The sequence below is a fragment of the Hemiscyllium ocellatum genome, chromosome 15 (genome assembly GCF_020745735.1).
Source record: "Hemiscyllium ocellatum isolate sHemOce1 chromosome 15, sHemOce1.pat.X.cur, whole genome shotgun sequence".
In the NCBI taxonomy this organism is placed as follows: Eukaryota; Metazoa; Chordata; class Chondrichthyes; order Orectolobiformes; family Hemiscylliidae; genus Hemiscyllium; species Hemiscyllium ocellatum.
In genome coordinates this window covers 31,696,791-31,713,407 of record NC_083415.1, presented here as the reverse complement: position 1 = coordinate 31,713,407, position 16,617 = coordinate 31,696,791, and the positions used below count along the sequence as shown (strand labels likewise).

At 39.5% G+C, this 16,617-nt stretch overlaps 1 long non-coding RNA gene across 1 annotated transcript in view; it reads right to left on the bottom strand.

The window, feature by feature from the left end:
* Nucleotides 1–12,262, bottom strand: part of LOC132822736 (uncharacterized) — a 59,855-nt gene extending 47,593 nt beyond the window's left edge. The window contains exons 1-2 of the long non-coding RNA XR_009645468.1: nt 12,174–12,262; nt 9,448–9,538 (exon numbers count right to left, since the gene is read on the bottom strand). This is a non-coding gene — a long non-coding RNA (uncharacterized LOC132822736). The remainder of the gene's footprint in view (nt 1–9,447; nt 9,539–12,173) is intronic.
* Nucleotides 12,263–16,617: the final 4,355 nt, after the last annotated feature.

Below are 16,617 nucleotides of genomic sequence, written 5' to 3'. Positions count from 1 at the left end.
TCCCAATCCAATCCAGTCCCACCTGCCAGCACCCAGCCCATATCCCTCCAAACCCTTCCTATTCATATACCTATCCAAATGCCTCTTATACGTTGCAATTGTACCAGCTTGCACCACATCTTCTGGCAGCTTATTCCATACACATACCACCCTCTGCGTGAAAAAGTTGCCCCTTAGGTATCTTTTATATCTTTCCCCTCTCACCCTAAGCCTACACCCCCTAGTTCTGGACATACCAAACCCAGGGAAAAGACTTTGTCTATTTATCCTATCCATGCCCCTCATAATTTTGTAAACCTCTATAAGGTCACCCCTCAGCCTCCGAAGCTCCAGGGAAAACAGCCCCAGCCTGTTCAACCTCTCCCTATAGCTCAAATCCTCCAACCCTGGCAACATGCTTGTAAATCTTTTCTGTAAATCTTTAAGTTTCACAACATCATTCCAATAGGAAGGAGACCAGAATTGCACACAATATTCCAATAGTGGCCTAATCACTGTCCTGTACAGCCGCAACATGACCTCCCAACTCCTGCACTCAATACTCTGACCAACAAAGGAAAGCGTACCAAACGCCTCCTTCCCTATCCTATCTACCTGCGACTCCACTTTCAAGGAGCTATGAACCTGCACTCCAAGGTCTCTTTGTTCAGCAACACTCCCTAGGACCTTACCATTAAGTGTATAAATCCTGCTAAGATTTGCTTTCCCAAAATGCAGCACCTCACATTTATCTGAATTCAACTCCATCTGTCAATTCTCAGCCCATTGGCCCATCTGATCCAGATCCTGTTGTCATCTGAGGTAACCCTGTCATCTGCAAACTTACTAACTGTACCTCTTATGCTCGCAACAAATCATTTGTGTAAATGACAAAAAGTAGAGGACCCAGCACCGATCCTTGTGGCACTCCATTGGTCACAGGCTCCAGTCTGAAAAACAACCCTCACCACCACCCTCTGTCTTCTACCTTTGAGCCAGTTCTATATTCAAATGGCTAGTTCTCCCTGTATTCCAAGAGATCTAACTTTGCTAATTAGTCTCCCATGGGGAACCTTGCCGAACGCCTTACTGAAGTCCACATAGATCATATCTACTGCTCTGCCCTCATCAATCTTCTTTGTTACTTCTTCAAAAAACTTAATCAAGTTTGTGAGACATGATTTCCCTCGCACAAAGCCATGTTGACTATCCCTAATCAGTCCTTGCCTTTCCAAATACATGTACATCCTTTCCCTCAGGATTCCCTCCTACAACTTGCCCACCACTGAGGTCAGGCTCACTGGTCTATAGTTCCCTGGCTTGTCTTTACTGCCCTTCTTAAACAGTGGCACCATGTTTGCCAACTTCCAGTCTTCTGGCACCTCACCTGTGACTATCGATGATACAAATATCTCAGCAACAGGCCCAGCAATCACTTCTATAGCTTCCCACAGAGTTCTAGGGTACACCTGATCAGGTCCTGGGAATTTATCCACCTTTAGCCGTTTCAAGACATCCAGTACTTCCTCCTGGACATTTTGCAAGATGTCACCATCTATTTCCCTACAGTCTATATCTTCCATATAGGAAAATATCTTCCACATCTTTCATAAAAGGAACAATGTGCAGAACAATGGCAAAAAGGCAGAAGAGTGGTCCAAAATGAAATGCTTATTGGAGAGCTCATACATTATGGGCTGAATGGTCTTCTTATGCACTGTAACAATTCTGTGATTCTATTTTTTGATAATAGAAATTTAAGAGAACATTGCCAGCTTCTGTTGTTGAATCTGCTAATAGCCTTGTACTTGTGCAGCATGCGCATTATTTGCCACTTATCAGAACAAGCTTCTATGTTGTCCAGCTTTTGCTGTATTTGTACACGGAGTGCTTCAGTATTCTCAAAGTCACAAATGATATTGGATGTTGAAATTATCAGCGAATATCTCCACCTCTGACCCAATGATAAAAGAAAGATCAGTGATGAAACAGTGAAGATGAAGATGAAAATAAGACATTCTGCTCAGGAACTATCATTGATCTTGTAGGCTGAGATGATTAATCTCCAACAGCCACAACTGTTGTTATTTTTGTGCTTGGTCTAATGGACCCCGATAGAAACCTCTCTCCTGATTCAATTTGACCTTCAGTGTTACTGGGGCTCCTTGAGTGACAATCAGCTAATGCTGCTGCAGTACCAAAGGGACTAGAGGAGAAAAGAAAAGCCTTTATTTATTTCACATGCTCTGTATTTTATAATATTTGAGGTAAAAGTGAAAAGTTTAATCCAATTTAAAGTCTTATTCATATTGTTGAGCACATGCAAGTCAGAACAGGACTTTCTATAAGCTTCCTTTTACATTTAATGCGTTCAGCAATTTAAGTCATTTCTATCATCCCATATAATTGGTGTAATTATTTCAAGACTGCATTTATTGCCAATACCACCAACTATGCACATGCAGAAACAAGGTTTACAGTGCCACATCACTACAAATTGATGAAACAGCAGTTGCCAGGAAAAATGATGGTGCTGCCCATATATTCATACAGCAGACTGGAGTCAAACCCTCAGCTCACTGAAGTTGACGATTGGGAGCATCATTGGAGTATGATAGAATGGAGCATCCCCAGTGAGAGTAAACTAGCCAGAAATGTAAGAAAAATAGTCAAATAAGAATGCAGTTAAAGATAGCTACAATATTCTTGGTGTAAAAAACGTACGAGTTTACCAAAACACAATTCACACAGTACCATTTGTGGTAGTACAGAGCTGAATCTTACTATATTTTGGCAATGTGTCATTTTTTGTCAAGTTTCATGCAGATTTTCTCTGCTGAGGCCTAGCAGTCTTTTCTCAAGCTATCATTCCACACTCATCCTATGCTGCTGAGCTATACCACGTAGAAGGTGATGTTTCTCCTGAAAAATGTTCTCATCCTCCTCTGTGGAAGACTTTGCCTACTCTCTCAGTTTGAAGTTTCTATTACATCCCCTCTGTACCTGCTCCAATTGTGCAGAGTACAACATATGAGGTTTATGCAAAAGACTGTATATGGAGTGTACTGCATGGTCCCTCCAGACCAGTTCAAACAGTATAATTCATTTTCAGTAGGCCTGGTGGAAGAATGTACAATATCGTATCTTCACTCCGCCTCAGTTGGGAGTTTGCTTAATGGAATCATTACCCGTGGTTACAATGGGTAGCTGTTGTCTTCCAGCAATATCCTGTAAGGCATTTAGTCCCTTAAACATGACAGAACATGAGAGTTCTCAAGGATATGAGCATTGCAGCAGGTTAAGAACTGGAGCCTATGATTACTGATCACTTGTGCATTGATGGAATCATAGAATTCTTATAGTTTGGATGCAGGCCATTCAGCCCATCAAGTCCACCCAGACTAAACCCTATCCTATCTCAATAACCCTGTGTTTCCCATGGCCAATCCAGCTAACTTGAACATCTTTGAACTGTGGGAAGAAATCGGAGCAACCAGAGGAAACTCACACTGACACGGGGAGAATGTGCAAACTCCACACAGATAATCACCCGAGGTTGGAATCAAACCTGGGTCCCTGGCACTGTGAGGCAGCAGTGCTAACTATTGAGCAATTCTGCCAGACCATGGAATGGAAGTCACTTTATTGATGAACTCAACTACATTATGATATGGTCTCTCAGTGCAATGTGTCTACAGTTGATTATGACACAGCTGAGGGAAACCAGTTATGTTGCTGAATAGCTCTGTCCTCAACACAAGCAAACAAGATGAAGCTAGATATTTTTTAATGACCCTGTTCAAAGTTTTGATAAGTACTCTGGAGCAGGTGGCACTTAAACATGTCCTTCTGGCCCAGAGGTAGGGACACGACCGCTGCACCACAATAGCCCTTATGACACAGCTTCAACTGGCACAAATGATATTGGTCACATTCTTCATATATTTCACGTCATACAGCACAGATTGAAAGATCCCACACACTTCCCCATTGGCTCTTTGAATGGAGTGAGCCATATAAATAACTCATTGCAGCTGTCACCTTGATAACTAGCAGGATGGAATGACCCACTTACTCCCTCAGGTGTCAGCTTCTGCTCCAGCAGTTGGCATTGTTTGGTGACACTGTCCCAGGACAACCTCCCTGGGCTAGCACTGTGCTTCACCCATCCAGAGGAAATTACATCCAGTGTGAAAGAATTTGGTTGTCTTGACTCCACTGTGCTGTTCTCTCTTCATATGATGGGCTGCTAGCCATTAAGGTTGCCATTAATCCTGGATTGTCTGACATATCTGCTCCTCTTCCATTTCTCTGTATTTTCATTGTATCACAGCAACAGCAATGATCATGGCTCACTCCCAAACCGACTTGGACAGAGACCTCTCCAATTAATGGCCAGATCTCCTATCTGGTCTCCTTTCATTTCCCCAACTGGCAATCTGCTAACCCCTTGACTGGTTGCCCTGGACCAGCAGGACTGACTGTACCCCAATACCCAGACTGTAATGAGATGGACCTTCTGACCTATACCACCCAAGCGGACTTTTGACCATGTCCAATCCCCCGGTCTGACCACAGATGCTGCTGAGGATATAACAAGAAGGTTTGATAAAGAGGAGCTGATAAATGTGGAGTATTTTGCAATTGAGTCAATACAGTGCCTCATAAAAGTTTATTGCACAAGATAGGAGCTCACTGTGTTACAGGCAATGTATATCATGAACTTAGAATTGGTCAACACACAGAAGACAGAGAGTTGCGATTAGAGGGATTTTTTTAGGTTGGAATAATATAACTAGTGAGTGTCACAAGGATCAATCCTAGGGCCTTAATTATCTACTGTCTATACCAATGACTTGGAAGGTTCCAAGACACCAGGTTATAGTCTAACAGCTTTATTTGAAATCACAAACTTTTGGAGCACTGTCCCTTCACCACCTGACAAAGCAGAAGTGCTCCAAACGCTTGCGATTTCAAATCAACCTGTTGGACTATAACCTCATGTCATGTGACTTCTAATTTAGTGCCCCCCCCCCCCCAGCATCTGACACGTTGACTTGGAAGAGGGGGAAAAGTGAGATAGCAATACAAAAATAAGCGGCAGGTCACAAACAAGAACAGAAATTGTTGGAAAAGCTCAGCGGATGTGGTTATATCTGTGGAGAGAAATCAGAGTTAGTGTTTCGGGTCAGATGGCTCTTCCTCAGAACACTGCGGTGGAAGGTCACGTTGTGCTGTGGGTATAAAGAATCTGAACGACGATGCAGATAAGTTGAGTGAGTGGACGGAATTTTATGCAGTAAAGTGTGAGGTCATGCCCTTTATTAGGAACAATCAGAAGGCAGACTATTACTTAAATAAAGAGACACACCAGAAAAGTGCAGCATAGAGAAAACTAAGTATTCTTGGACATGAGACACAAAATGTTAATGGGCAGATGCAGCAAGCAATTAAGAAGGAAAATGAAATTTTGCTTTTATTCCTTGGAAATTGGAGATTAAAAGCAGGATGTCTTGTTACAACTGTATAGAGTGATGGTGAGGTATCACCTGAAATATTGTGGTCAGTTTTGGTCCCAAATTTTCAAAAGGCTTCACTGGAATTGGAGGCTATTCCATAGAGATAAATCAAGCTGACTCCTGGGATAAAGGGTTGACTTATTAGGAATGGATAAACAGGTTCATTAGAGTTTCAAAAAATGAGGGATGGTTTTATTGAAACGTAAAAAAAGTTCTGAGGGGGCTTGGCAGAGTAGCTTTGAGAAGATGTTTTTACTACTGGGAAATCTCAAACTAAGGGACGTAGTTACAGAATAAAGGGACATTTCTTTAAAACTAAGATGTGAAGGAATTTATTCATCCATAGGGTTGTGACTGCCTGGAATTCTTTCCCAAAAAGAGTTGTGAAGATTAGATCATTGGAAATATTTAAAGAAGAGGTTGGGACACTTGTGAAACGTCAGGAATTTAATGACTGTTGAGCTGGCATGAAAGTGGAGTTGTGACCTGGATCAGGCATGATATTGTTGAATGACAGAGGGACTGAATGGCCTACTCTATTCCTCATGTTCACACTAGTTTGTCTCAATCACCTTCATGAATTGAACTATAAGGTTGGAAAATATACTTGTTTTCCATAAATCCAGTACTGAAGTTTAGAAATTTCCAACCTTGCTTGATTTTTCGATGTTCTCATTAGGTCTATCTCCCAACATGACTTTCATGAAACATATAACATCCTTCATTTCCATGTTCGTAGTTATATTATCTTTGTGAAACAAGTAAATCTTACATGTACAGACACCTTTTCTTGTCTAAACTTTAATATATAATGAACAGAGACACCCTTCATTCATGAGTAAGTATCTCCGGTCATGTCAGTGAGATCAAGGATAAAACACTCTAGCAGTTGGACATATAACTATCAGAAAGGAAGATGACCATATGTTGCTCTAGGACATCATCACAGGAGCATGTCAACTTCAGTTTGTCTTGGCCCATCTATGTTTAGCTACTTCACCCATGGCCCCAACCTCAGATCATCAGTGGACTGAACACAGAAAAATATTCACAATTTCTCTGTTAATGAAGGTGACCTGCATTGTGTGAAGTAAAAACTTCAAACATTTTTCTGCTGCTTTACATAACTCCATGATGCGTGAGTGGATGTAAACCAGCAATTTAACCCTCGACCTCCTCAGAATGACAAAAACATCTATTACAATTGACATGCCAAGCCTAGGATTGGCATGTTAGACAAGCAGGAGACTGGAAGAACACAGCAAGCCAAGCAGCATCAGGAGATGGAGAAGTCAACGTTTCGGGTGTAACCCTTTTTCAGGACTAAAGCATTGACTTCTCCACCTCCTGATGCTGCCTGGCTTGCTGTGTTCTTCCAGCCTCCTGCTTGCCTATGTCGGATTTCAGCATTAGCACTTTTTTTGTCTCTAACTAGAACTGGCACCTTGGCAGCCACAAATTACTTTAAATACAATGATTATCACTCATTTCAAAACGTATCTGTAAAAATGGCATGAATGCTCAAACTCCTGTTTCATATCCTGCTAATGTAATTCATTTATTTCATCACACTTTGGTTTGAGGTTACTAAAAGCTCACAATCACATGGTTCTGCTCTTTAAATTCTGACTGTTCCTCACCAGATGTAAATCATAACAATTGTATTACAGGCCTTCTGTTTGCCAGATTATTTTTGTGTGAACTGTTACAAAGTCCTTGAAACCTGCATTCCTCTACCTCATTATTTTTAAAAATCATTCATGGGTTGTGGGTGCCAACCATTGTGACAGAATTTATTGCACAGCCCTAAATGCCCTGGAGGACCTGGTGATGAGCTGCCTTCTTGAATCACTGCCATTCTTGGGGAGTAGGAACATGCAGAGTGTTGATAAGAATAGTTCCAGGATTTTGATCTCACAGCATTGAAGTAATGGTGATATATGACCAAGTCAGAATGAGTTGTGGCTTGGAGAACTTAAGGGTGGTATTCCCATGCATCTGCTGCCCTTGTCCTTTAGGAAGGTAAAGGTCAGGGATTTGGAAGGTGATGTCAGAGGAACCTTGTTGGTGAATGAAGTTGGTGTGAATTAAATGAGTTTTGAAGCTGGTGAATGAGGTGTTAATCCAGCGGGCTGCTTTATTCTGAATAGCATCAAGCTTCTTGAATGTTTTTGGATCTGCACACATCCACACAAAAGCAGAGTATTGCATGGCACTCCTGACTACTGTAAACTGTTCACAGTGAGTCGGAGAGACATCAGGCCTATGCAGAAGCAGCTCACAGCAGAAGGGCATAAAACAACCAGAGGGAAAAACTAGTAATTCTTGGAACCACTACAAAAACCAATACAAAACTAGTAATTTTTGGAAATAAATGTACTGGGCTTCATTTCAAACTATGCAAGAAGAGGTGGAGCAGTAAATGTCATTCACAAGTTCTGCTGCTTTATCTTTCTGTGTTGGACTAGACGCAAGGCCTGCATCACTTTGCTGTCAGTCCAAGAGGCAATGGAGTGGGAGAGTATAAATTGAGATTTAGGTTTGAGATCTACATCACTTAGTCCAAGAGGCACACCATTTATCTATTTGGGATTAGATAGTGTTGGGGTCATAAGAATGAAAAAAAAGAGTTGAATTATAGGAAAACTACATGTTCATTGCCTGGTAAGAAATTGCAATTACAGACTGTTTCTAAATAGCAATAAACTAGAAAAGTGTACCGTTTTTGAAGAAGTATGTTTTTTGGGTTTAACTGATAAGTGACATTTGCACCATGTAAAAACTATAGCCACATGAGCAGGATAGAGATTCAGAATCTTCGAGGGAGTAACTCACCACCTGCCTTCCCAAAGCTTGTCCACAAACTACAAGACACAAGTCAGGAGTGCAATGGAATATTCCCCACTTACCTGGATGAGCACAATTCTGACACTATTCAATAAACTTGCCACCGAACAAAGCAGCCTACTTGAATGGCACTTCATTCACAAGCATTCACTCAGAACACCACTTATGCTCAGTGCAAAGGTGTGTACCATCTTCAAAACGCACTGCAGGAACTTACTAAGGTTCTTTAAACTGCGCCTTTGAAATCCATGACCATTACCATCGATAAAATCTAGGTCAATCAGTCCATCAAACAAGTTGTCTGTGTGAGCAATCCAATTAGTTCTGTTCTTTGTTCTAACCCCATTGCTCTGTACGATTATTCATTCAAATGCCCATCCAATTTTCTTTGGAAATCATTAATCACCCATCCTTCTGCAACCTTGATAAGCAGTGACTTCCAAGTCATTATCATAGACTGTTACACTTCTCCCTCACATTCCCTGCATCTTGTGACCAAAACCCTGATTCTACAGTTGCTATTCCTTCTCACATCAGCTAATGGGAACAGTACTTCATTGAAACTCAAGAAATTATACAATGACTGGAATTTTCAGTTACCTTATGTAGAGTTTTATATTTGTTGTCTAGTAACCACAGGCATGCAGCCATTTTAAAAACACTCCTAAACTGATCTCTGAATATTTACTGAAAGATGCAAGTTTCATTAAAGAATTATAATGGAAGTCAAAGAAGAAAAACATCTCATCATGCATCTCAAAAGAATGATCTGAGTCACGTTTGTAATGTAGAAAAATGGCTACCGTGGCACCCATTGTTTTCATGACTCAAGCTCTTTTTAAAGTCCTTCAGGAAATATTAAAACTGGTTTCAGAATGTTAAAAATATTGTGAGAACCTGCGTGCTATGAGAATTGATTTATGACTATTTCATTGTTTTTGTTACAGAATTGTCATCATAAAGGTTATAATGTAATAAGAAATGATGAGGTTTTGCAAAGCTTATCCTTTAGATTAACAGTGGTACCATTGGCAGTAATTCATTAGCTATATTGCCTAATTTCACTTTCAATCACTTACTCTACCTTACCTCTATTTCTTACCTTTTTTTTGTTTGTTGCTCATTGCAACCGTAAACTATTTCTGCCTGAAGTCCCAGAGGCTGTGCTGTCTTTGGATGATTGATTCAAGCAACTACAGAGTGAAAAGAAATTAATTTGCAATTATGCACCAAAAAATCTTATCAGGAATGCACATGACAAAATGTTGCACTCCAGTAAAACCTTAATCATCAAATTATTTGCAAGTTTGTACTTGCGATCCTGTAAGAAATATTTCAAAGAAAGATCAAATAAACAAATCTCAATGAAAGCCACAGAAAAAGCAATGCACATAGAATTAGATTAGATTCCCTGCAGTGTGGAAACAGGCCCTTTGGCCCAACTAGTCCACACCGACCCTCCAAAGAGTAACTCACCCAGATCCATTCCTCCTAACTATATGGGCAATTTAGCATGACCAATTCACCTAACCTGCACATCTTTGGACTGTGGGAGGAAACCAGAGCATCTGGAGGAAACCTATGCAGACCCAGGGAAAATGTGCAAACTCCACACAGTCACCCGAGGCTGGAATCAAACCCAGGTCCCTGGCCCTGTGAGGCAGCAGTGCTAACCACTGAGCCACCATGCCACCCAATTACTGAAGTTCTAAATCAATAGTTCAATTTATGATATGCTTTAAAGCACCATTGATTTATTTCTTCATATTTACTGATCATCGAAATATCTGGAAGTACCTTTGGATTTAACTGGTAAGTAACATTCACACCACACAAGTGCCATATAAATACTGCAGCTACAAGAGCAGGTCAGAAGTTAAGAATCCTTCAACAGGCAACTCACCAACTGACTTGCCAAAGTTTGTTCACCAACTACAAATCACAAGTCGTGAGTGCACTGGAATATTCCCAGTTGTGGGATTGTGTTCAAATAATGACCGAAATGGGTGAGTGACAAAATTAGCCTCTTTATTCACCAATCACAGCACACGTTAGAGGTGGCAATAGAATCCAAAATGCAGTTCTTACCCGAGCCTCTTTATACACAGTTCTTACATATCATTACGACAGTGTTACATATTTCATCCATAGTACTCAAAGGTTTACAGGTCTTGTGTCCTGGGAGACAGGAGATGGGTTAAAAATGTACTAATGGCTGGCTGCTATTTCTGATAGGATGTCTGTTCAGTCTGCTTGCATAATTTAAGGTGTTAGTTCATTTGTCTTTTAAATTAGTAAATGTTAGTAAAATTACTCGGCCTTTTTCCCTAAATAAGTTAGACATCATAATAAAAGAATAAAGGATATGCAACTGATTACTGCAGCTGTGTGGTGAGATCTATTTACAATTTGCAGGTACAAGTTTCATTCATTCATGTGATTTCATGTAAGCAGTGTTTAGTCAGTTAGTTTCTTAAAGGGATAATGGCCCAGTTAAAAAGTATTTAACAGGTACTTCTGATTAATGTTATAATGTTTTGTGAAGACTTGATGGGGATGGTATGCTGAATGCAGTAATGGTTTAAATTTGGATACTAGAGAACCACGATTTTATGAAAGAATAGATGAAACCCTGTTATTGTAATTAATAGGTTAGTAAAGGGTTATGAATGATGAGCAGAAATCCCATATGAATGAATATAGCAAGCTGGTGAGTGAGTTAATAAGGTTGGCCTATAATACAATATCTCACACTTGCCTGGATGAGTACAATTCTGACAATATTTAAGAATCCTGACACTGTCCAGAACAAAGCAGCCCACTTGAATGGCACTACATTCACAAGCATTCACTCAGCTCACTACTTATGCTCACTGCAACAGTGTGTACCGTCTGCAAGATGTACTGCAGAGACTTATTAAGATTCCATAAACAGCACCTTTGAAACCCATGACCACGCCCTTTGAGAAAATCTAGGGCAGTCAGTCATCAAACAAGCTGTCTGTGGAGCAATCCAGTCAATTCTCTTCTTTACTCTATTTGTATTGCCCTGGAAGATTATTCATTTCAAGTGGCCATCCAGTTTCCTTTGGTAATCATTAATCACCCTGCTTCTGCCACTTTTATTTCATTAGCAGTGAATTCCAAGTCATTATCACAGACTGATTAAAAAAGTTAAACCTCACATTCCCTTTATTTTCTCCCACAAAACCTATGGTTGCCATTCCTTGCAACATCCACCTAACGGGAATAGTTCTTTGAAGCTCATGAAATTGCACTATGACTGGAATTTTCAGCTACCTCGTGTACAGTTTATATTTGTTATCCAGCAACCACAAGTATGCAACCATCTCAAACAATCTCCTGAACTGATCTCTGAATATTTACTGAATGGCGCATGTTCAATTACAGAATTACAATGGAAGTCAAAGAAGAAAAGTATTTCATCATACAACGCAAACGAGTAATCCGAGTCTTATTTGTAATGTAGAAAAATGGCTACCGTGGCACCCATTGTTCTCATGACTCAAGCTCTTTCTCAGGTCTTTCAGCAGATTTTAAAGCTGGTTTCAGAATGTTAACAATATTGTGGGAACCTATTTGCTATGATATTTGTTTTATGAAAATGCCATTGTTTTAGTTATAGAATTATAATCATGAAGATTTTAAATATAATCATAATTGGGAAGATTTTTCTTTCCCATAGAAATGATGAGATTTTGCAAAACCTATCCTTTAGATTAACAATAGTATCATCGACATAATTCATTAGCTATATTGCCTAATTTCACTTTCAATCACTCACTCTACCTTACCTCTATTTCTTACCTTTTTTTTGTTTGTTACTCATTACAACTGTAAACTATTCCTGCCAGAGGTCCCAGAGGCCGTGCTGTCTTTGGATGATTGATTCAGCTGGCACTTCAAGCAACTTCAGAGTGAAAAAATATTAATTTGCAATTACGCACCAAAAAATCTCATCAGGAATGCACACGGCAAGATGTTGCACTCCAGCAAAACCTTAATCATCAAATTATTTGCAAGTTTGTACTTGTGATGCTGTAAGAAATGCTTCGAGGAAAGATCAGATAAACAAACCTCAATGAAAGCCACAGAGAAAGGGACACAAATAGTTACTAAATAGAATTCTAAATCAATAGTTCAATTTGTGATATGCTTTAAAGCACTGTTGATTGATTTCTTCTTCATATTTATTGATTATCTAAAGATTTGGAAATGTACACATATTTGAATTCAACTGGTAAGTAACATTCATACCACACAAGTGCCATATAAATACTGTAGCTTCAACAGTAGGTCAGAAGTTAAGAATCCTCCAACAGGTAATTCACCACCTGACTTCCCAAAGGCACATTAGGAGTGCATTGGAATAGTCCCAACTTGCCTGGTTGAGTACAGTTCTGACAATATTCAAAAAGCTTGACACCATCCAGAACAAAGCAGCCCACTTGAATGGCACTACATTCACAAGCATTCACTTAGCTCACCACTTATGCTCTGTGCAACAGCGTGTACCATCTACAAGATGCACTGCAGAAACATACTAAGGTTCTTTAAACAGCACCTTTGAAACCCATGACCTTTGAGAAAATCTAAGGCAGTCAGTCCATCAAACAAGCTGTCTGTGGAGCAAGTAGAAAGTGAGGACTGCAGATGCTGGAGATCGAAGCTGAAAATGTGTTGTTGGAAAAGCGCAGCAGGTCAGGCAGCATCCAAGGAGCAGGAGAATCGACGTTTCAGGCACGAGTCCTTCTTCAGGAATGAGGAAAGTGTGTCCAGGCTAAGATAAAAGGTAGGGAAGAGGGACTTGGGGGAGGGGCGTTGGAAATGCGATAGGTGAAAGGAGGTCAAGGTGAGGGTGATAGGCCGGAGTGGAGGTGGGGGCAGAGAGATCAGGAAGAAGATTGCAGGTTAGGAAGGTGGTGCTGAGTTCGAGGGATTTGACTGAGACAAGGTGGGGGGAGGGGAAATGAGGAAACTGGAGAAATCTAAGTTCATCCCTTAAAAGGGATCCTTGAAGGGTTGAACTTAGATTTCTCCAGTTTCTCATTTCCCCTCCCCCCACCTTGTCTCAGTCAAACCCCTCGAACTCAGCACCGCCTTCCTAACCTGCAATCTTCTTCCTGACCTCTCCGCCCCCCCCCCCACTCCGGCCTATCACCCTCACCTTGACCTCCTTTCACCTATCGCATTTCCAACGCCCCTTCCCCAAGTCCCTCCTCCCTACCTTTTATCTTAGCCTGCTTGGCACACTTTCCTCATTCCTGAAGAAGGGCTCATGCCTGAAACGTCGACTCTCCTGCTCCTTGGATGCTGCCTGACCTGTCTGTGGAGCACTCCAGTTAAGTCTCTTCCTTACTCTAACTGTATTGCCCTTTAAGATTTTCCATTTCAAGTGCCCATCCAATTTCCTTTGGAATCATTAATCACTCTGCTTCTACCACTCTCATAAGCAGTGAATTCCAAATCATTATCACAGACTGTTTTAAGAAGTTCTTCTTCACATTCCCTGCATTTCGTCCTCCAAAACCTTGAATCTAAAATTGAAATTCTTTGTAGTATCAGCTAATGGGAACAGTTCTTCTTTGAAGCTTATGAAATTGCACTATGCCTGGAATTTTCAGCTACCTGATATAGAGTTTTAAATTTGTTGTCCGTGCAGCCATCTCAAAAAAATCTCCTAAATTGATCTTTGAATATTTACTGAATGGTGCATTTTTCATTACAGAATTACAATGGCAATCAAAGAAGCAAATACGTCATCATGCAACTCAAAATAATGATCTGAGTCACATTTGTAATATAGAAAAATGGCTATCTTGGCACCCATTGTTCTCATGCCTCAAGCTGTTTCTCATGTCTTTCAGCAGATTTTTAAATCTGGATTCAGAATGTTAACAATATTGTGAGAACCTCCTTACTATGATATTTGTTTTATGATTATTTAATTGTTTTAGTTACAGAAATATAATCATACTTGCGAAGATTTTTCTTTCTCATGAAATGATTTGAGGTTTTGCAAAGCATACCCTTTAGATTACCAATGATAGTTGTGATAGAAATTCATTAGCTATATTGCATAATTTGACTTTCAATTGCTCACTCTACTTTACACTGTAATTTTCACCTTTTGTTTTGTTGTTCAATTCATGAATTTGATTGCAACTGTAAGTTATTTATGCCAGATGTCCAAGAGGCCCTGTTGCCCTGAGCAGATTGATTCCACTTGCACTTCAAGCAACTTCAGAGTGAAAAATAATACCTAAATACTAATCAGGAATGTACAGCAAGATGCTGTTCTCAGGCAAAACCCTAACCATTATGTTATTTGCAAGTTTGTACATGTTACCATGTAAGCAATGGTTCAAAGAAAGATCAGATAAACAAACCCCAATGAAAGCCGCAAGGAAAGGGAAGCAAATCAGATTACTGACATTCTAATCCAATAGTTCAATTCATGATTTGCTTGAAAGCACAATAGATTGTTTTCTTACTTATATTTATTGATCATATAAACATCTGAAAAGATTTCCAATGACTGTATTTACCACAAATGGCAATGTAGATTTCAAACAATAAAACAAATTTCATCAGAGACCTTACAGTTATAAGCTATTTAAGATTCACAGACCTGCAACTTTATATTACAAAATTAGAGGTACAGGAAACTGAATTTAGAATAAACCAGTCCACACTTATATTTGATCAAAAAGAACATTAAAAATCTTATTCAATAACTTGCTATTACAGTGTTACACAGAATGATGATGTTTTATATCTGCATCGTAGTATGAGTAAACATTTGGATGTAAATCTACTCCACAATTTTATTTTTAAGGCCAGACCCTGGTGAGATTCCCCGAGTTATTATAGTTCCACACAGGATGCCCCAACTTGTCAAGCCCCCAGGTGAGGACAGATGAACTGACTCCCCTTCTTTATTCACTCATGTCCTTGGTCTCAACAAGGTTAATTTACAAAGGAATCCTCTGTTGTGGATACCTCTGCCATAAAATCAATAAAGTTTATTTATTAAAGTAGGCAATTTAGTCAGGCTTTCTTGAGTTAACAAAATTTTATTAGTTACTAAACCTGAAAAGAAGTAAGAATATGATACACATACATACAGATTAAAAAATTCTGAAAGTCCAAACAAAGGTAAAAGTTAAAATATGTAAGGATTAGTGCCTATGTGTCACTCATAAGAGGTGGTGACAGAATGTTGGCAGTTAAACAGTCAACTTCAGGATTTTTGACTTTGCAGGTCAGTTATTTAGTTTCCTTTGAACTAGCTTATTCACTAACTGGCTTCTATACTTTGAATCCTTTTCCTTCAATGCAGAGTTCATATAGGTGATTCTTTGAACCCTAACTAGTACACACAAGTACCTCAGCCTGCTGACATACATGAGCAACCTTCATCCATTAACAAAGACCACAGTTCTTATATATTCTTGAAAGAGGAAAACAGAAAACATGTTTGCTGCTCAGACTGGCATATTTTTCTCTCTCATTATGTTCTTTTATCATTTTCAAAGTCTAAGAAAACTCCAAAGAGTTTCAGAGTTCAATGTATAGCGCATCACTAACTTTTATATCCATGCCTTTGAAGTTTCCTTGATGCCTGTCAGGTGTGACATTCCAGGCTCTCTTTCTGTCAAGACAGTCTTTAAATTTACATCCATAATCATTTTGGCACATCAACCCTCTTAAAAAGCCCAAGTCGTAATTAAACTTTGTTCCAAATGGTCATAACAATACATGACCCAGATAAAAGAAAACTTCACAGATGAAGGTGAACAACGTTATATTGTCTCTTTTAAGTTTGGAGGTAACAAAACTGAATGGCAATAGCTAGGAATATGCTAAAACTATATTTTATAGAATATTATTCTGAAAATAAAACGATGATTATGAAGCAACTATAATGATGCTGTAAGTGATAAAATAATCGTATTGAATGAAAAGAAAGCACATTGTGTTTACTATTTTAGAAGGAAAAATGCAATTCTATTATACACAAACTTTAATCCTAAATTGTTCTGCCCACAATCCAAAATGGATCAAGTGACCTTTAATTGGTTGGTCCACAACAACCCTTAGAAAACAATCTTTGGTGCATACAATACCCAGTCTCTGAATAGGTTTACATATGGGTGGACCTCCAGTAGTCACTCTATCAAAGACTCTTCCTTCTATAGTTTTCAGTGGTAGAACATGGATTGCAAAAGCAATTTCTACAAGCAGTTTG